This window comes from Manis javanica, chromosome 1 (assembly GCF_040802235.1).
Source record: "Manis javanica isolate MJ-LG chromosome 1, MJ_LKY, whole genome shotgun sequence".
NCBI classification, from domain to species: Eukaryota; Metazoa; Chordata; class Mammalia; order Pholidota; family Manidae; genus Manis; species Manis javanica.
Window position 1 is genome coordinate 138,289,758 of NC_133156.1, and position 21,124 is coordinate 138,310,881.

A 21,124-nucleotide genomic window follows, 5' to 3' on the forward strand; every position below is an offset into this window, starting at 1 on the left:
TACCTGGACTAGGCTACCACAGGGTTTCAAGAATTCTCCCACCTTATTCAATGAAGCCCTAAGCCAGGACCTGGAGCCCTTTCGCAGGAGCCATCCCCGTGTGACACTGCTGCAGTATGTGGATGACTTGTTGCTGGCCACCGAGACCCGTGAGGAGTGCGAAGAAGCCACAGGGAACTTGCTGGCTGAACTAGGCAAACTGGTATATCGAGCCAGTGCCAAGAAAGCCCACGTCTGTCAAAGGTCAGTGATCTACCTGGGGTACAAAATATCTAACGGAGCCAGGTGGCTAACGCAGGCCATGAAATGAACTATTCTGACTATCCCCATCCCTTCCTCACCCCAGGGAGTGAGGGAATTTCTTGGCTCAGCCGGGTTCTGCAGGCTCTGGATTCTAGGGTACGCAGAAATAGCCCGACCGCTATACAAGGCGACCAAAGAAGGGCTGGGCTGGCAATGGACTCAGAAATAACAAGAGGCTTTTGACAGACTAAAAGAAGCTCTCCTCCGGGCCCCCGCCCTATCTTTACCAGACCCAGAAAAACCCTTCATCCTGTTTGTAGATGAAAAGAAAGGAGTGGCTAAAGGAGTCTTGGCTCAGCAGCTAGGCCCATGGAAAAGACCTGTGGCCTATTTGTCCAAGCGACTAGACCCAGTGGCCTCCGGATGGCCACCTTGTCTGTGTATCCTAGCAGCTATTGCTCTGCTGGTAAAAGAGGCAGACAAGCTCACCTTTGGCCAGAACCTGAGGGTAACAGCCCCACATACTGTAGAGGGGATCCTCAGGCACCCTCCAGGAAAATGGATGATGAATGCAAGACTCACCCATTACCAAGGGCTCTTACTAGATTCTCCACGAATTGCCTTCTCTGACCCGGTGACCCTAAATCCTGCCACCCTTCTGCCGGACCCAGATCTGTTGACACCCATCCATGACTGTAGAGATAGTCTTTCCAGAATTGTCCAGGTGCGAGGAGACTTAAAAGACGTGCCGTTACGAACTGTGAACTAAATTGGTACACAGATGGGAGCAGCTTTGTGAAGGAGGGAGTCAGGAGAGCAGGGGCAGCAGTGGTGACCCACGAGGGAGAAGTAGTCTGGAGCACAGCCCTGCCCCCTGGCACCTCAGCACAGAAGGCGGAACTTATTGCTCTTGCTGAGGCCCTGGAAAGAGCAGAAGGCAAGCGGGCCAACATCTACACAGATAGCAGGTATGCCTTTGGCACGGTCTATGTCCACGGTGCCATCTACCGGGAAAGAGGATTCCGCTCCGTGGAAGGAAAGGAACTGAGGAATTTACAAGAAGTCCAAAGGTTACTAGCTGCCATCGAAAAACCGAAGGCGGTAGCAGTTATACATGTACCAGGCCACCAATCAAAGAAGACGCCTGAGGGCACCGGCAACAAACATGCTGATGTGGAAGCTAGGAAGGCGGCCCTCTTGGACTCACTTGTGCTTGTGGCCCTCGAAATACCTATACCTGAACTGCCCGCCCTGCCACCCAAACCTGAGTATTCCCCTCAGGATCTTGAGTGGGTTAGGAAACAAGTCTCGGGGAAAGTAGTTGGGGAGGGAAATTGGAGTAGGGACAGAGAAGGAAGATTGGTCCTGCCAGAAGCATTGGGACAGTACATGCTTGCTAATCTGCATAAGTCCACCCATCTAGGCTGGAAAAAGCTGCTCAGCCTTTTCCAGTCCGCGCAGTTGGTGTTTCCTCACCAGAATGAGGCAGCTCGTCAGATCACGAGAGAATGCAGCAGCTGTACAATGCTAAAACCAGCCCCAAGGGGGCCACACCCAGCAGGTACTTGGGAAAGGGGGAGGGGCCCAGGGAGGAGCTGGGAAATAGACTTCACTGAAGTAAAACCAGGGAAGTATGGATACAAGTATTTGCTAGTTATGGTGGATACCTTCTCAGGGTTGGTGGAGGCTTTTCCAACCAAACGTGAGACCAGCCAGGTAGTAGCAAAGAAAGTAATTGAAGAGATCATCCCCAGATATGGGGTCCCTGAAACCATAGGTTCCGATAACAGCCCGGCTTTCGTTAGCAAAATCCTGCAGGGATTAGCCCTGGCTTTAGGGGTAGATTGGAAGTTACATTGTGCTTATAACCTGCAAAGCTCTGGGCAGGTAGAGAGAATGAATCGGACCTTGAAGGAGACCCTTTCTAAATTGGTATTGGAGACTGGCAGAGACTGGGTGACCCTCCTTCCCTTAGCCATCTTCCATGCTCGGAACTCCCCCTATGTACATGGTTTAACTCCATTTGAGATAATGTATGGGGCTCCTCCACCCATAATTCGGCGAGTGCAGCTCCCCGGGACAGGGGACCCAGCCCCTGACTATCTGAATGTGTTGCAAGCTCTCGCTAAAGTGCAACAGGAAATCTGGCCCCTGATTAGAGAATATTATGAGAGCGGGAAGATTCTGAGCCCGGAACATGGCATAGTCCCAGGAGATATGGTATGGGTCAAGAGACACCAAGTAAAGACTCTCCAACCCAGGTGGAAGGGACCTTATGTCATGTTGTCTACCACGCCCACTGCTCTCAAGGTTGATGGTATCGCTCCCTGGGTGCATCACACCCACGTTCGGAAGGTCCTGCCTCATAAAGATCCAGAAGGCTGGGGAGAAGAGTGGAAGGTGCGGCGGCATCCTGTGAACCCCCTAAAACTACACTTAAGCCGAAGATGAAGAGGATTCTGCTGTTAAGTGCCTTAGTCACCATCTCCCAGCTCGAAAGCACCAACCCCCCTCAACCATGGGACCTGACCTGGATGTTGGTAAACGGCGCAACTGGGGAGGTCATCGGTACCATGGAACACAGGGCGCCACTCGGAACCTGGTGGCCTGACCTGTTTTTCTGCCTTCGACGAATCAACCAAGGTTACCGGACCCTTTGGGGGCTGGGGCCCTACATTCCTCCAGATAGCGCCCAGGGATTTTATGCTTGCCCGAAAACAGGCGAAAGCAATGCATGTGGGTGGGGGCCCTTCTGGTGTGCTATCTTGGACTGTGTAACCTCAAACGATGGGGGTCAGAAATGGCCAGTTACAAAAGGAGATGTGGTCAAATTTTCTTATGTCAACCAGAACGTCCCACAGCACGTGCCCAGGGACAAGGCTTATGACCGAGATCAGGATTGGGTACAAATTCAGTTCACCGAGATGGGCAAAAAGACTGAGGTATCGTGCTGGATAAACGGGCTAACATGGGGGATAAAGTACTATAAATCCTGGGGACATGGGGAAGAAGGCTTGACCCTCACTATTAAATTAACCGTGTCAGCTCCCACGCCAGTTCCCAATGCCGCCGTAGGTCCCGACCAGGTTATAACTCCCCTGAACCCTTCAAATCAGAACAAGGGCCTGGGCCAAAAGGATAAGAAAATGTTGACCGGAACACTGGCTCCAGAACCCATAAAAAAACCGGGCCCAGCATGCTCCCTCTGGATTGGATAACCCCTTGTGGGAAATGGTGTGGGCAACAGCAGAGACTTTGAACCACACCACTCCTTCCCTCGACGATCCCTGTTGGTTATGCTACCCGGGTTCACCCCCTTTCTATGAGGTGATCGGGATAAATGGTTCCTACACTATCAATGACTCCTATTCCACTCACTGGGACAATGGACCGAGGGGACTCACGATTGCTCAGGTCTCAGTCACTGGTACATGTGTGGGCACAGTCCCAATAATCCAGAACCAGTTATGCTCTTCCTACACCTACACCACGTGGGAACAGCATAAGTGGATTATCCCCTCCTCGGGTTGGTGGCTCTGTTCAGAATCAGGCCTCAGCCCAGCCTTACACACCTCTGTGCTTAACGCTAACAGTGAGTTTTGTGTACTTGTGGCCGTTTTACCTTGCCTAATGTATCACTCTCATGAGTCCTTCCTTTCTAATTGGGAAGAATGGCCGAGTTCCCACCGGGAAAAGAGAGAGGTCTTTACTGCCCTGACCATTGGGACCCTCTTCTCCCTAGGGATGGCAGGGGCAGGCACGGGGGTAGCAGCCCTTGTAACTCGAGAAAAGGGGCTCACAGCCCTGAGGCTGGCTGTCGACAGGGACCTAGAACAACTTCGACAGACAATATCAGACCTGGAACAATCCCTTACCCCCTTGTCAGAGGTGGTTCTACAGAACCGAAGGGGCCTGGACCTCTTGTTTTTAAGAGAAGGTGGACTGTGCGCAGCCTTAAAGGAAGAATGCTGTTTCTATGTAGACAAAACAGGTGCAGTAAGAGACTCCCTGGCCAAACTGAAGAAAGATCTAGAGAAGAGGCGTAAAGAATATGAAAGTAGCGAAGGATGGTTTGAGTCTTGGTTCAAATACAAACCTTGGTTTGCTACCGTCCTCTCGGCCGTTGCAGGGCCACTGGTCATCCTGCTGTTATTGCTTACGATTGGCCTGTGCATAATTAACAGGCTTGTTAGGTTTGTGCGGGAAAGGATTGACACTGTTCAACTTTTAGTCCTACGTCAAAGGTATCAGGCCCTAGATGCCGCTGTGAAGGATTCCTCAGTTTGATCAAGAAAAGGGGGGAATGTAAAGGAATGCAGGGAACATCAAATATCAGAATAAAGTTTAACTGCACCCTAGAGCAAAACCACCCAGTTTATGTAGAAACTGCCTGAGGCTAACATTCCTGGACCCTACCCTAAGTTAGATAACTAGAAGTACACGATCCCCCTGGGGTCGAAACTCGTGATAAGTCACATAAGAATGCTTGTGTAAAGGTCAGGCATCTGTTGTGCCCCTGTTCCAATTTTATTGGCCAAAGTATAGAATGTGTTTCAAATTCATTGGTTGGGGTAATGTGCAGGCTCCAGTGCAATGACTGTAGAAATCCCATATAAACCATACCTAAAGTTGCTTGGGGGTCAGCAGCTCGGACTCGGCCTGCGTGTCAGGGGAGGTGCTGTTGACCCCAACTAGCTAGCTGAATAAAGACTTTGCTTGGATTTACATCTCCGTGCCAGTGTGGTTTGTTCTCTGGAGAGGCCTCGGAGTCCAAGACCCTAACATAGATTCATACTTTGCATGTAGGTGTTGAGTTGTTGCAACACCACTTGTTGAAAATGTTTTCTTTACTCCATTGTATTGCCTTTGCTCTTTTGTCAAAGATTAGTTGGGTATATTTGTGTGAATATATTTGTATGGGTCCTTTTCTGTGTTCTCTAGTCTGTTTCATTGCTCTATTTGTCTATGCTTTCATCAATATCACATTTTCTTGATTATTGTAGCTTTATAGTCTTAAAGTCATGCAGTGTCAGTTCTCCAATTTATTCTTTTTCAATATGGACTTAGCTCTTCTGGGTCTTTTACCTCTCTGTATAAATTTTAGAATCAATTGGTCAATATCCATATACTAACTTGCTAGGATTTTGACTGTGATTACAATACATCTATAGGTTATTGGAACTGATATCTTCACAACTTTTAATCTTTCTGTTCAATAGCATCTATTTTAGTTCTTCTTTGGTACCTTTCATCAGTTTTGTATTTTTCATCATAAGGATATTATACATATTTTGTTAGATTTATGCCTGATTGTATCTCTGGGGGGAAAATCCCAGGGCAAAATACCCTTAAAACCAAAATCAAAGAGAGAAATAAAGTTTAAGAAACCCATTTATTTCTTACAAGCAGTTGTTAGGTCTCTCTCCTGACCTGGCTGCAGCAGAAGAGAGCTCCACCCTACCTCTCCAGTCCAAATAAGCCCTTGCACACCCATGTAATTACCTATTGATATGGAGATGGACTAATTCTCTCCACCCCTTGGAAACACCTATTGATGTGCAGATGCACTAAAGCCAGGTGAGAGATTCTGGAAATATTGCAATTTTACCCACACTAATTATTTCATTTCTTGGTGTGCTAATGTAAATGGTAATATTAAATTTCAAATTCTACTGGTTCATTGCTGGTGGATAGGAAAATGACTGAATTTTGTGTATTAACCCTGTGTCTTTCAACCTTGCTATCATTGTGTATTAGTTACACTTGTTGGTGTTGCTAATTTTGTCAGTTCTTTCAGATTTTCTACATAGATGATTATGTCACTTGCAAGTAAGGACAGTTTTCTTTCTTCCTCCCCAACCTGTATGCCTTTTAGTTCCTTTTGTTGTCTGATTGTCTTAGCTGAAACTTCCACTACAATGCTGAAAAGCAGTGGAGTGGATGACTGCTTGTAAGTAATAAATGGGTTTCTCCCACTTTATTTCTGCTTTTGACTGATTTTGACTTCAGAGGTTAAGATGGGCTTTGAACATATTTCTCCAGGAAATATACGTGGCAGTAGTCAGCAAGACCTCTGAACCCGAAATCTGTCTACATGGGTGCATTGCTTGGGTGGGCTTCCCCTGTGGATGGTGGGGAGGCCCCAGTGGCTGCTGTGGTGGGGGATGACAGCTCACCCTTACCTCTGACAAAGGTGGAAGGTGCAGCTTCACCCAGGAACCCCCCATCCATGGGGTTTCCTCTTGGGGAGCCCCTCGTGGGGAATTGGTTTAGGGTAAAGCACCTCCTACACAGGTGGGCACTTCCCCAGAACTGGGAAAGTGTGGAGACACCGGAAGCTGTGGAATTAGTTTTTTGTGAGATAGAAGACTGTGTAGAGGCCCTGAGTGGCCATGTGGCAAACTAGGATGTTTGTTTCTCAAAATAGTGGAAAGGGTTACTGAGAAGAGAGAAAAACTTAGGCAGGAGAGAGACACACTTCAGCATCACTTGGAGGAGCTGGGCAATGGCCTATGGGATGCCCTTAAGAAAGAGTGACAGTTATTGAGAAGATGGGTTGTGCTGCTGGAAGATAGGTTAGCAGCAAAAGAGGAAGCAGCAGAAGACCTTGGGGGAGGGGGAGAAAGGAGGGGCGCCTTCAGCTCTGAAGGTGGTAGAGGAGATATCAGGGGAGGATAAGGAGGTGGTGCCAAGGACGGAACTGTTGCTGAGGCCACTGCCTGAGGCACCAGCCCCTCCCATATTGAAGGCCCACCTGGTTGTAATTAAGAAAATAAAAACGCAACAACTGTGGGCTTCTCAGGGAGAGGAACAGCCCCCTCCCCAGGTTGTAGAGTGCTCCATGCTCCGCCCCTATACCCAGGACAAGCTGGTGGACATGAGCTTCTGGTTTTGAGAGAAGCCATCAGAACCTCTGCCTACATGGCTTTTGCATCTTTAGGATATAAGAAAACATTGTCATGTCGGTTCTGAAATGCGTAGACTGGCTTCCCTGATGACGCATCCTTCCCTCTAGCAGTGGTTGCAAAGTGCCCATCACACCTCAGGGAATCAGGTGCTTCTGGATTGGCTGATAGCAGCCATCAGGGCAGTTTGGCCTAAGCAGGGTGATTTACCATACTTACCCACTAGCTGGAAAACATATGCAGAGCTCCAGCAGGTATTGTGGGAATTTGGTATGAAAAAGATCATCTATAATATGGACCCCTAGGGCCCCAATGATGAGTTGTTCACCATAAGAATGAGAAATCTGGTGCTCCATACAGCTCCCCCATCTCTCTTTGGGTCCCTAGTGACTATTCTTGCCCCCCAAACAGAGCAACCCATAAGTGAGGCTACTCATACTTTAGCAGATCTGGGGGAGGTTGCAACAATAAGAGCCCAGAAGGAAGTATGGGTTATGACTGACAGGAGAGGTGCAAAGGGCCCCATGAAGGTCTCGAAGACCCAGATGTGGGTTGATTTGATAAAGGCCAGGGTAGTGAAAAAAAAAACTTGATGGACAGTCTAATAGGATCTTGTTAGAACTGTGGTAAAACTAAAATTATTCCTGAAGCAGTCATAGACAAGGTCCAGGCTTTCCCTACCCCTGCTACTGTGGCAGTCTTACAAGAGTTTTTGGGTCTTTGAGACTACTGGAGAGTGTTTATCCCACACTTGGCATAAATTCTGAAGCTCTTATACCAGTTGGTATGAAAGGGTCTCAGGTGGGATGGGGATGAAACTTGTGCAGCTGCTTTTACTGCTGCTAAGCAAGCACTCAAGGCTTTACAGGCCTTGAGTGTAATGGACTCATCAAGGCCCTGTGAGCTAGATGTTCATGTAATTGAAGATGGTTATGGATGGAGCCTTAGGCAGTAGCTTGAATGGACACGCCAACCTATTGGATTCAGCTATTGATAGAGAAGCAACTGGCTGCTGTGCACCATGTCTTGCTAGCTATGGAGCCCATCACCAGAACAGCTCCTACCACAGTAATAAATAACTATCCCATTGTGTGGTGGGTGTGAGATTGGACCCAAAGGCCATGGAGTGGCATGACCCAGGATGCCTACACTGGCCAAATTGGGTGCATACTTAAAACTGTAGCACCTTGTCTACTAGCTTCTTAAGTGGAGAACTCCAATGCTTATTGAGGCCAGCGATGTATACCAGTGGAAAGCAGGAAGAACTTGCTTTTGAGCCATTGGTAGCTGAGAGTCCTTATCAGGAGGGGAAAGCTCCTATACCTGAAGATGCTTGGTATACAGATGGGCAGCCCCCAAAGTGGAGGGCTGTGGCTTTTCATCCTAAGACTGAGACAATATAGGTGGAGGATAGAGAGGGGAAGAGCAGCCAGTGGGCTGAGTTGTGGGCAGTATAGCTCGTGATCACCCAGGAGCTCTCCCCACTATTTGTCTGCACTGACAGCTGGACGTCTACTGGGGCTTGACCCTGTGGCTACTGACATGGTACCAAGCCCACTGGATGGTTTGTCACCGGCCCCTTTGGGGGCAAGAGTTGTGGCAAGACCTATGGGCCTCTGGTGAGACTAAAGGCAGTTACCATGTATCATGTGACTGGCCATTTGCCTTTGTCATCCCCAGGGAATGATGAAGCAGACACATTGGTTCAGGTGTGCTGGCTAGAAGGAAAGCCTGCCTCTGATGTAGCCCAATGGTTACCTCAGTTGCCTGCAGAGCAAAAGACAATGTGGGCTGTAGCCTGTTGGTGGGGCTTGTCATCGATCTTTGAAGAATTCAGCAGAGCCCAGAAGGAGTGCCTTGTGTGCTCTAAGAGGGTCTTACACTGAGTCCTGCAGCAACATGGGACAATAGCAAAGGGGCTGTTACCCCTTGTCACATGGCAAATAGATTATATTGCACCTCTGCCCATATCGGTACGCCATGACTGGTATGGACACAGCTACTGGACTATTGGTTGCTTTTCCTGCATGTTGTGCACATCAGCAAACCTCCAAACAGGGCCTAAAGCATCTCTTTGTAGCCTGTGGCTGGCCGTAGATGATTGAAAGCAATCACGGCACCCACTTTAATGGACATGCATTACAAAAATGGGTGCAGCAATTAGGAATAAAGTAGAAATTTTATGTACCATATACCCTGCTGGGGCAGGCATGGTAGAGAAGTACAATGGTTTGTTGAAATCTGGTCTGAAGTCAGACACCAATAATCTACAGGGCTGGTCATTTCTCTTATGGACAGTGCTGCAGCGTTTGAATGAGAAGCCCTGAAAAGGAGCCTTGAGACCTGTGGACATGCTAACACACATTGCTGACTCTCCTATACAACTGTGTGTGCAAACCACAGAGGAGTTATTGAAGCCAGGATATGGCCATAAGAGCAACATCCTACTGTCAACCCCAACTACATTAAACCTTGTTTTAATGGATGACACTGTTGAATGGATGTGGCCTGGACATTTCAACATATGGGCCAGCAATGACTGGCCCTTCTGGCAACTTGGGGAAAAGGCCGGGAAGCTGGCCTCCTGTGTGTTCCTGGAGTAACAGCAGAGTAGCCCTCAAACATCATGGTAGTACACCCAAAATATCTGGGAAGTAAGAGTATCTTATGGGGAACTTTTGTTGTATCTTTATGGCCAGTGCATATACCTCCCATAGCCCTATATATTGACCCATCTGTAACTCCCACAGGGAGAAGGGTGAAGTTCTGGTATACTAGACCAGGATGAGATCCCATTCCTGCCACTGTCCTATCACAGGACCGCTCTCTTGCATGCATCCTACCTGATGGACAAGATTTGCCAATGCTGGTGTCATTAAAACATGTACCTTATTGCCCTTAAGTTTATTTTCCTCTGCAGTCCCTGTGGCCTGGACCCACCCCCTGGCTGCAGCTGCTTTGTGATGATTGCTCTGAACTTCTACCTGTTCAGCTATTGACCACCTGTGGAATAGGTGAGCTATGGACTTAATCTGCATGTGACTTTGAACATAGCTGAATCCTTCAGCTTGAGTATTCTTGGGATTTTATTGCTTTTGTTATGTATGTTATTAGTCTGGTTACAGTGCTCCAATTTTCTCACACATGGGCCATTGTGGAAGATGGGGAGCAAGTAGATTGTGAGTTAAGATTTCTGGTGGGGTGGGCTGTGGGTAAAATTGTAATATTTCCAGAATCTCTCACCTGGCCTTAGTGCATCTCCATATCAGTAGGTGATAATACGGGTTGGGGGAAGCAAGGGCGTATCTGGACCAGAGAGGTTTGGTGGGGTCCCTTTTGCAGCAGGGTTGTGAGTGACATGGGTGAGCAGAAGTGGATGACTACTTGTAAGCAACCAACGAGTTTCTCCCACTTTATTTCTCCCTTTGACTGATTTCAGTTTCAAAGGTTATTTGCCACAGGCTGGGAACATATTTTCTCCCCAGAGTTGCAAGTGGTAAGAGAAGACATCCTTGTCTTGTTCCTAATCTTAGTCGGAAAGTTTGGACTTTCTCACCATTAAGAATGATGATAGCTGTAGGTTTTTGTAGATGTTCTTTATCAAGTTGAGAAAGTTCCCTTCTATTCCTAGTATGCTGAGAGTTGTTAACATGAATGAGATTTTGTCAACTGTGTTACTTGTATGGTGTAAGGTGGTTCTATAGGCCTAGGATTAGGTCTCTGTCTTTCAGTGAGCCTGTGTCCCAGGACTCTGAACTTCACCAATTCCTCTGTTTCCCCCACTTAGGTGGGACAGGATAGCTGGAGGAGGCTGGAATTGGGTATTTCCCTTCTTCTATGTAGAAGGCTAGAGCTAGCTTTTGGGTATTTACCATCCCTCAGGTAGTTAATGTTCTGGTTAACTAGATTCCCCTGAGGGAAGGCCTTGTAAAGGAGAATGCAACGCTCTGGAGTATTTCAAACTGGTTACTTTCCCCTGCTCCTGCCAGAGCACAAGTATTGACTGTGAGAACATGGTAAGACTCCTGGAGCTAAAACTCATAAAAAAATGTGGCCCCTACAGCTGTGCCCACAGGGAATTTTTAACTCTTAGTCTTGTCTGCACTGAGCCTCTAGCAATTCATCAATTACAGTTCAGGTTTTCCTACTCCAAGACTGGTTCTCGAAGGGGTTCTTGTTCATGGATTTTTGTTCTGTAAATAGTGATTCTCTGTGTTTGCCTGCCTCTCCAGTTTTGGGGTCAGTAGTTAGCCCTCTGACCTCACTTCTCTGATGCATCTAAGAAGAGTTTTTGATTTTTCAGTTTGTTCAACTTTTTTCTTGTTGTTAGGGGAGTGTGGTGACTTTGAAGCTCCTTATATGCTCAAACAGAAATCCAACATTCTTCAGTTTTATTTTTAGATATTTTGATGATATTTCAGTATTACTGATTTTCTCTATAATACACTACTTTGCTTTATGATTAAAAAAACTATTATTCTGAGTCTAGAGACTTATGAAATTACCAAAGGGATCCATGGCATACAAGAAGTTTTTGAACACCTGACCTAAAGAAACAGGGAATGAAAAAAATGTATGTTTGATTCCATTTTGCTGTACAGTCAGGTCTTTCCCATTTAGTGGATATTTCATGGAGTTTTAAGGCAATGAGTGATAATCGTATAAAGCAGTTTCTCAAAATAAATTAATTGCTTGTTAAGTAAGGCATTTTGTGCACAGAACTCTTCCGCCTCTGGTGCTGAGGTCCAGCTTAGAGCTGCTACAGCTTGGCCAGGGCCCTTCTCAGGTCATAATTGGAACAAAAGTGAGAAGGGAAGGAAAATTAGTAGAGGAATCAAAATATGAGAAAATCTGTTAAAAAACATAATCTGCTCTAGAGCCCTTGTTGGCAAGCCCTTCAACAACAGTCTCTGTGTGAAGAACAGAACAGAGCCCTGGGTTTTCCTGTGCAAGCCACTGTGATTGTAACGGAGTCTCCCTTGAATCTCAGATCCAGTGTGTTGTTTAAGGCAGTTTAAAAAAAACTCATTGCCATGTAGGGTTTCAGTTATGCTTCTGGCCAGTCTCTCTTTCCCAACAGCTGCTCCCAGCTAATGAAGAAATGGTGTCTCAGTGCTGACTAGGATCTGGAGAGAGACACAGGGTGGAGAACTGCAGACGGGTGTTCTCATCATCTGAACACCAGGTATTCTATTCCGACACCACCTGCTGCTCCCATTGGCGAGCCCCCGTTGGATGGAGGGCTATGGGGGCATCACTTCACTCGGATGGCTGGCAGAATGCAGAATGATGATGCTTTCCAGAAAGGCCAGAACAAAGTAAATGTCCAGCAGAGAAGAATGTGTGTTGACAAAATGGTCTGAACCCCATTTTTCAAAGTGAAAATTGAAGCTACTCTTTTGGAGGAGAATGACATGGATCACTGAAAGAAAGTTTAGTTTGAATGGAAAAAGAGTACTAGAGGGCTCTCTCCATTACTCACTTCAGCTCCTCTTTCTAAAAAGGCTAATACAAGAACACCACTAAAGAAATGGCTTAGTTCCCCCGCCCCAGCTACATAACAGTGAGGCTTGTATCTTTTGTCAGAAAGAAGCCACCAAAAAATTCCATTTCCTTATTCACATTATCTTCTAATGAAAATAGTTTGGTAGAAGAACTTCCGAGTTTTTTTTTTTTTGATAGACAGCAAATAATCTTCAATGGTCTTTCAGCACTTCTTTGTCATTTATAAGAGTGATTATTCATCTAGGATTTTGTGGCAAACACAGCCAAACATTTCCAAATGGTTCTCAGATCTTCTAGCAAATTCTCACCCTATGATAAAAAGAGTATTTCATAAATGAACCTGTGTATGCTAAAGAGAAGAGAAAAACTGGAGGGTTGATACCTGCATGGCTAAAGAATTGTACTTAGGATTTAATTTCCAGTTTCGGGCATGTGGTTTAAGCACCTTTGTCCCAGAATTACAGACCAAGCAGCTGGCTCTCGACATAACGCAACCTCAGCTCACTAAGTGACTTCAGAGCCTTTTATTTAGAGTGACTTTAGCGACTTCGGCTCATCACTCTTCTCCCCAGACTTTATAAATTTGGGTAAAATTGACTTATTTGATTTGTGCTCCTTATTCAACAAGATATAATTAATGGGAAGATATTGGACATTTCAGTTGAAATGCTGAGTGTCCTGATTTTTTGCTGAGACAGCTACTTTAATTTAATTTTGATAAGAAATTGGAAAAGTCGACTCTTTTAAGTGCCAGTTCAACTGAAACAATATTTTAAGAATCATTATATGAGACCATAGAAAACTGGGATCAAATATCACTTAAGCCTTATGTATATTAAGTGAATTTCCTGTTATGCTTGTTAGCAAATGGAATATATATATTAAAAATCCTTAAGGTTTTTGTCACTTAGCAATCCTTGCCCAGGTAAGGATGGTTACCTCAGGCTGAGAGATGGAACCAGTGGAAGGAGGGCTGTCACTGCTGTGGGGCTTCAGTGCTGTGCCAGTTATTCAGCCAGTACCTCTGTACTACCTTGGGGAAGCTAATCTACTCAAAGCCCAGTTTCCTCACCTGTGAAACGGGCATAGTAATAATAGTATCTACTTCTCGGGGTTGTTAAGAGGACCAAATAGTTAATTCAGGCAAAACGTTTAGCAGAATGTCTTGCATATAATGACACTGAGCACATGTTTATCACTTTTATGATTGTTATATTATTATTATGCATTCCAACAATAAAGCCACAAGCATTTACTTCACTGACTTGCTAGTCTCTTCCCCATCTATGAATTAATTTTATCAATCCCAACTTCACAGTTAGTTCAGTTACAGAATGAGTTGTACTTCTTCTTGATAAGGTTCCATTTCCCATCTATATACTTAACCTTATGTCCTCAGATCTTTTTCTTTCTAGATCTTCAATCTCTTCTCTCCTTTGGCTTATTTCTTCAGCTGCTAAAAAGTCCATTTTAATCTGAACAAAACAAAACAATAACACCTCCTCTGATTCTGTAGCCTGAACCTGCGTTTCCAACTGCCCTCTCTCCTCTTCTCATGCAAACTTCTTAATCTTTAAGACACACAGTTACCATGTCTTAACCATTTCCAGTCTCCTATTTTCCATGCTGAGTACAGTAACTACTTCTCAGCCTTGAGTCTTTGCTTAAGTTCTCTTGATTGGGAAAGTCCAGACCTCATTTCTTCATCTGGATATCTTCTCACCATAAAAGATTCATCTCAAGACAAGTAGTGATTCTACAGCATCTTACTATGTTGAAGGACAGTGACTGTGAACTTGGTGACAAGTAGTGATTTTATAGCATCTTACGATGTTGATGGACAGTGACTGTGAACGGGGATGTGGGGGGACTTGGTGAAGGGGGGAGCCTAGTAAACATAATGTCCTTCATGTAATTGTAGATTAATGATATCAAAATAAATTTTAAAAAAAAGACTCATCTCAGTGGTTTTTTTTCATAGAGAAGTAGTCTCCGACTCTCCCAGGCCATCAGATCCTTTTCTGTGAACCCTGTATGATTCCAGCTCTCTGCTACAGCATTTAAACAATGTATCATAACCACTTCTGCCCCTCAGGAAAGATCTGCTATACTGACCTGACCTAAACTACAATGTTGGAGGGCTAACCTTCATAATATCTTTACTAGAATGTTGGATCAAGTAAACAATAAAGCAAATTAGTAAGTAAAACTTCTCTCTCTTTCCTCCTTCAGAGACAGTAGCCATCAGTTAAATATGAAAATCTTTACCTGAGAAATATTAACATAAGTACATTTCACTAATTTGTTTCTTATTAATGAACTTTGATTATTACATGTCAATAGATAAATTGATAAATGGATGGAGGTAGTAGATACATGGTTTAGGCAGCAAGAAAAAATGATTTAAGAAGTTCTAGTCAGCTGTGTGAATCAACTCAGTGATCTTAGAGAATACATTCTTTTAATTTGTTAATTAATTTTAAATTAATCTGTTAATTTTTCCTTACTAATCTGCTTTCTTAATTTCACCATATATAAACATGGAGATAATAATATTTGCCCTGTGTACATGATAGAATTGTTAAAAGGTTCAAATGAGACAGTATATGTTAGACCTTTGCATAAATGGCCAAATTGTGCTCACTCACAGAGTGTTATTAATACAGACACAACTGTTGTTCCCAAATAATTTATAATCTAATAACTTAGAATTAATCAGATAGTTCTTTCTATTACTACAATGAATCATACCAAGACCTGCCACTCTCTATAGTTATATTAATATTAGTTATAATTAATTAATAATGGCATTGTTAATTAATTGTATTACTAAAAGTAATAATGGTGATTTTATGAGTGTTACTAATATTAATTAATAAATAATCATAGTATTAATATCTGTTCATATGATTATTTCCAAGGTCATTTAAGTCTACAGTCTTGCATGTCAGAGGTATCTTGGGCTATTGACTTGTTTTAAGGCCCAAATCCTAGTTATTCTTATTTAATTATAAATAAATACCTTGAAAATACCTATGTTTTTGACATTAAGTTAAAATTAAAGACTCAATTTATAGTTTAAATGAGTATTTCTATCTCATTTCACTCTCAGATTCCAGATGTGACTGGCTGCCTAGCCACCAGTGAGTTTCCCTTCTTTCTTCTTCCTTGCTAAGAAAATGCCAGTTTTATTCAGGAAACTGACAGCCATGCTTTACTAGCCCCTTCCCCAGGAGATGAATCATGATTATTCTAAGCCAATCATAGCAACTCCATTCTTCTTTGGTGTAGTGATTGGTTTAGGCATTGACATGTGACCCAAATCTGGCTCATGAAACCTGAGAAGTCTGTTGCGGAAGAATGAAGCCTGTTCTGAAAAAGATTTCCTTCCCAGATAAAAAGAAATAGACCTGCAAGAAGAAGGCTGCTTCTTCCTTCTTTCCTTCCTGCTTTTAGATATTAGTTATCAGAGGATGTGTTGGTTGGCACTGGGGCAGCCATCCTGATACCATGGGGGAAATGTCAGGAGATCCACAGAAAAGTCCACAGTGGTAAGCTGCTGAATTAACCAACCCTGGAACTGCTTACCATTAAGAGAATAAAAAGGCAGGCCAAAGTATGGGAGAAGATATTTCCAAAAATGAATACAGAGAACTCTTAAAAATCAGTAGGATAGAGTTGAAAAACAGGTAAGAGACTTGAAAAGGCATTTTGCACAATGACATGTAAATCACCTATAAATATATGTAATAGTGCTCAGTATCATTGGTCTACAGAAAATGCAAATTGAAACCACAAGATCCCACTGTATACCCACCAGTATGGGTACAATGAAAAGTGACAACCCAGGTGGTGGTGAAGACACGGAGAACTGGGTTTCTCATGGACAGCTCCTGGAAGGTGAAATTGGCACAGCTACTCTGCGAACCCCTTTGACAATACCTCCTCAAGCTGGACTTACTGCATCCCTGTTGAACCAGCAGTTCCTCTCCTGGGTATCACCCAACAGAAATGTGGACATGTGTTTACTAAAACTATTTCTAGCGGTACTCTTCATAATAAATCCAAATTGGCAACAGCTCAAATATTCATCAGCAGAATGGCTACATACCTTGTGGTATATTAATATAATAGGTTGTTAAAGAGCAATATGATTTCAGTAAAGGGAACTACTGCCACCCACAGCAACGTGGATAAATTTCAAAACCATAATTTTGAGCAAAGGAAGCCAGGCCTACTGTATGATTCCATTTTTATGGAGTGCAAAAACAAGCAAAAGTAATTGTTCTTAGAAGTCCTGAGAAGCGACTGGGAGGAAATACAGAAAGGTTTTTCTGCCACTGGCAATGCTCTGTTTCTTGATATGGGGTTTGATTATATATTGTGTTAACTTTATGTTTGAAAATTAATTGAGTTATGTTAATATCTGTATACTTTTTCTGAATGTATGTTTGCTTTGATAAAAAGACTATTTAAAAAATAATTGAAAAAGAAGGAGAATAAAGACAAGAAAAATATTAGCATTGAAAAAGGAACAGAAAATAGAGGGGAAAGTAAAGGGAAAACAGTGTTAACCAAGGGGAACTGCAACCCAAGTAAAGCTGTGGGAGGACTCTGTGCTGTCTCCTGGCACTTGAAAAGCATTTTGTAGATTAGATGCTTCAAATCTTCCATCTAGACTTGGGCTATCTCTATTGAAGGCAAAAAGTAACTTTATTTACTGTAAAAAACTTTGAATTCACCATTTGGAGATATTCATCAGCCAGATGTAGCCAGATCCTTGCTATTCTGGTTCTTGGATGATTTCATTTTTATAAGCCCATTTCTACCTCTAGATAACACATACTTTTATATGCATACCTTTAATTTGTAATGCTAAACTAATTTGCTAACAAAGTGCATGCTTTTTCCTGTTATATAAGAATGCTGCCTTAGATACAGCATACATAAACAATGTAAAATTTAGGTAAAGATTTTATGAACTGACAAGTTTTAAAAAAAAGTCAGATCCTGATCATTTGCTTCTATTTGGAACTTCTCCAAATTAGCCCCTGATCCGCATTGCTGACCAATGAATTATATTCTGCGTAGGGCTATTGGCAGATTTTTATTTTTGTTTTCATTGTGTGCTAGTTTTGGCTCCCTGGCTCGTTTCCTAGACCATAAGCCATTTGAAGGTAGGATTCATGTTTTAGAATTTCTCTAACCTTGGGCTTTATTTATAGTAAGTGCTCAGTTTTTACTGAATAATTGCTGGTCATTCTCATGCTTACATTGGATAAGGAAAAAGCACGCTTGTGGGCCACTGGTAGGGAATTTTTCTTGGCAGTCTTCAAGGAGAGATTAGGCAGAGTGTACAGAATTATAGGAACTCAAAGAAACGGACTAGGAACATCATAATGGTCTCTGTCAGTTCTGTAGATTGTGTATCTGGCAAAAATAACAGGCAAATTACTGTTTGGCCTACCTGATAACAAGCAACCCACTTGGCCTTTTCTTTTAAAACAGAATTGACTAAATTACCCAAATGTTTTGTCTTTGTGTAGACAAAGCTAGGATTCTATTGATGAAACCATATCTCATGCTCATGCTCTGAAACAGCTGCAGTTCACTGATTTGAAATAACTTAATGAGGTATTGATTTTGCTGCTCAGCATGCTCTGAAACAACTACTGAACTTGTGGAAGGCAACATCATTATGGGGGGAGAAAGAAAGGTGAGATTCCAATGAATACACTGGATGAGTTCCTGTCAACTTGATTATTTGAACTGGATGCTTTAGAATTAGAGAAATAAATTATTTAGTGGGAGATGAAAAACACGAGTTCATTTTTGCTCATTTGGAATTTGGAATTGGAACTGAACTGCATCCACTTCAGGAACCATAAAAATTTTAAAAAAGAACCTCAGAGATGAATTACAGTGGCAAGTTATTTTCCAAGCCAGTTTTCAGTTGTTCAAGCTAGAAGAAAGGGAGAAAACCTTAGAGTGGAAATATATCTCTAGGGAAAGGAAGTAAAGGAACTGTTTCTTTTGCATGTTTCCTGAATATTCCCTGATGACTTTTAATGAGCTGCATTATTGCATTTTGGCCCTGGAGTTGGATGGAGCTCTGCCATAAATTAGCAAGATGGAGGGAATTTGAATGAGGGCTCCGCACAGACAGGCATGCTGGAAACCTCTTCCCCATATTCCACTTGGCTAGATACTGATTCCATGGATGAACTGTTGGAATCCTGAGGGCTACCTCAAAGTTACCCAGCTTTGCAAAGAACTTTCTAGAATCAGTGGCTCAACAACTAAGGCAATCAGGTAAACTTACATTGAGTAGGCACATTTCCTTAAGTTATTCCCTGCTCTCTTTCACCCCATCTCTTTTCCTCAAGAAAAACCAGCCACTGATTATTTGTCTGGATGAAATAAATTTGGTGTTCCCCAAGAACACAGGAGTGCTTCTATCACAGAACAGATTAGAACCAGAGAGCAAGGCCCAGTAAACTGCAAGAGGAAATGTTCCTAAAGCACAGTAGCTGAGGTTAGAGGGGTCACACGGAAGAATTCCCAGAGAACTGCACCTGGAGAGACCTTCCTGGGTCAAGGAAATCACTGGAAAGAAAATATCAGCCTCCTCCCATGAGGGAGAAGCCCTCCCAGGACCCTTCATGCTTTTTCAAATTTAAATTTGATCTGGCTTCTTGATTTCAAGCAGATTCATTTAAAGTAGTGGTTCTCAACTTGGGGCAAGGGTGATTCTACTTTCTAGGGGACATTTGGTGATGTCTGGAGACATGTAGGTTATCACAACAGGGGAGGGGAGAGGTGATACTGGCATCTAGTAAGTGGAGATATATCCCACTAAATATGCTAAAATCCTCTGGACAGCCTTGTCCCTTTACGATGAAGACTAATCTGGTCCCCAATGTCAAGAGTAAGAAGGTTGAGAAACTCTGGAAGGAAGGACCAATTTTTATGGTCATGGAAGAAGAAACAACTAATAAAAAATTAGGAAGGACTTCAGTTCTGTTGACTAAAGAAGAGAAATACATACCAGACAGGAGAGGCAAAGACATGGCAAGATGATTTAATGCTTTTGTCAGATATATGGAAAGACATGATGGTGAGGTCTGGACTGAGGTCTGGACTGTGTGGTTTAGAATCATTTTGGCTATTTGCCCACAGCCTCAGGGTTGTAACTGATTTGCATAATGATGTTTACATAAAATATGTATTACAATAAATACAAATAACGATGGGTGGGCTTTTTAAAAAAATTACATCTCTTCCATTGCCAGGTAATGACCTTTCACTGGCATCTTCTTGGCCCTGGAACTATGTTCAATGTATTTTTTTAAAGCTGTTCACATTTGGTTTCTTTTTGTTTTAAAACAGCAACCTACATCAGCTATCCTCATGAGGATAGTTTAATTGTTCCAGAAACAGAAGGAACTTCTTTTGGGTTCTTTGCTTTTCCACATATAGAGTAAGTTAGTGTAGAAGAAATACTGCTTTGGGATGGAAAGACTTTCAGGGTTTCTGCACAGGAAAAAAACAGTCCCCATGCACTTGAAATATTAACAAACCTAAGGAGCTGAAAGAGATTTGCATGTTACAACCTTAAACAATATTACACTAGGTCTGTTTCCTGGAGTCTCAAATGAGAAGTTGGCTCTGATGAGCTCTAAAGTCCCTTCCTACCTAAGAGTCCAAAATTCTGTCCTTCCTGCCAGCCAGTGGGTCATGTGCTTATCTGAGAAGTCTGCAGCATTTGTAACCATTTATTTCAGGGGCTTCTGAAAACTGGTAAAATTGGATGCCAAACTCTTTGAATATGTGCATTTTCCTGGGGTGAGTTTACATACCTACATGGTAGTCTAGTCTGTGACTGTAAAAAATTAAGATCTACTGCAGTGAAGTGTGATACTAATAAAGTCAGGATTACAAACTTCCACTCTCATGGCTATTAATAGAGGAAACTCCATCCTGTAACCCTACACCTCCTGACTGACTACGTGCCTGGGTGTGCTGTTAGTCACAGAGATTCAAAGGGAGGGACCCCCATCGCTTCTAATCAATGTGGTGGTCCCTGTTAAAGAAGAGTTTAATGGCACCTCATCAATCAGAGCTACATGTGGGATTCTAGAGGACCAATAAATGACACTGATCTTTCTCTTAGATTTTGGAGCCAGGGGAGAGACAGGGCAGAGCAGATAGACAGATTGGGGGGGAAAAGAAAGTCGGCTTTATTATTGATTAAACTGATGGGAAAACATGGCTTTAAAAGAGGGCCAAATTAGTAATATTCCCCCTGAATTTAAAAGGTGAGCTCTTTTGCTTCTGATGAACAGAATGTCTTATCTGCAGAAGGCCATCATCTCTCTGAAGGGACAGAATCTGCTCAACTCTGTCTCCCAACCTCACCAGTCCCGTATGTTTCTCCTCCCTCTGGGAGTAATGAGCGAAGGGCAGAGAGC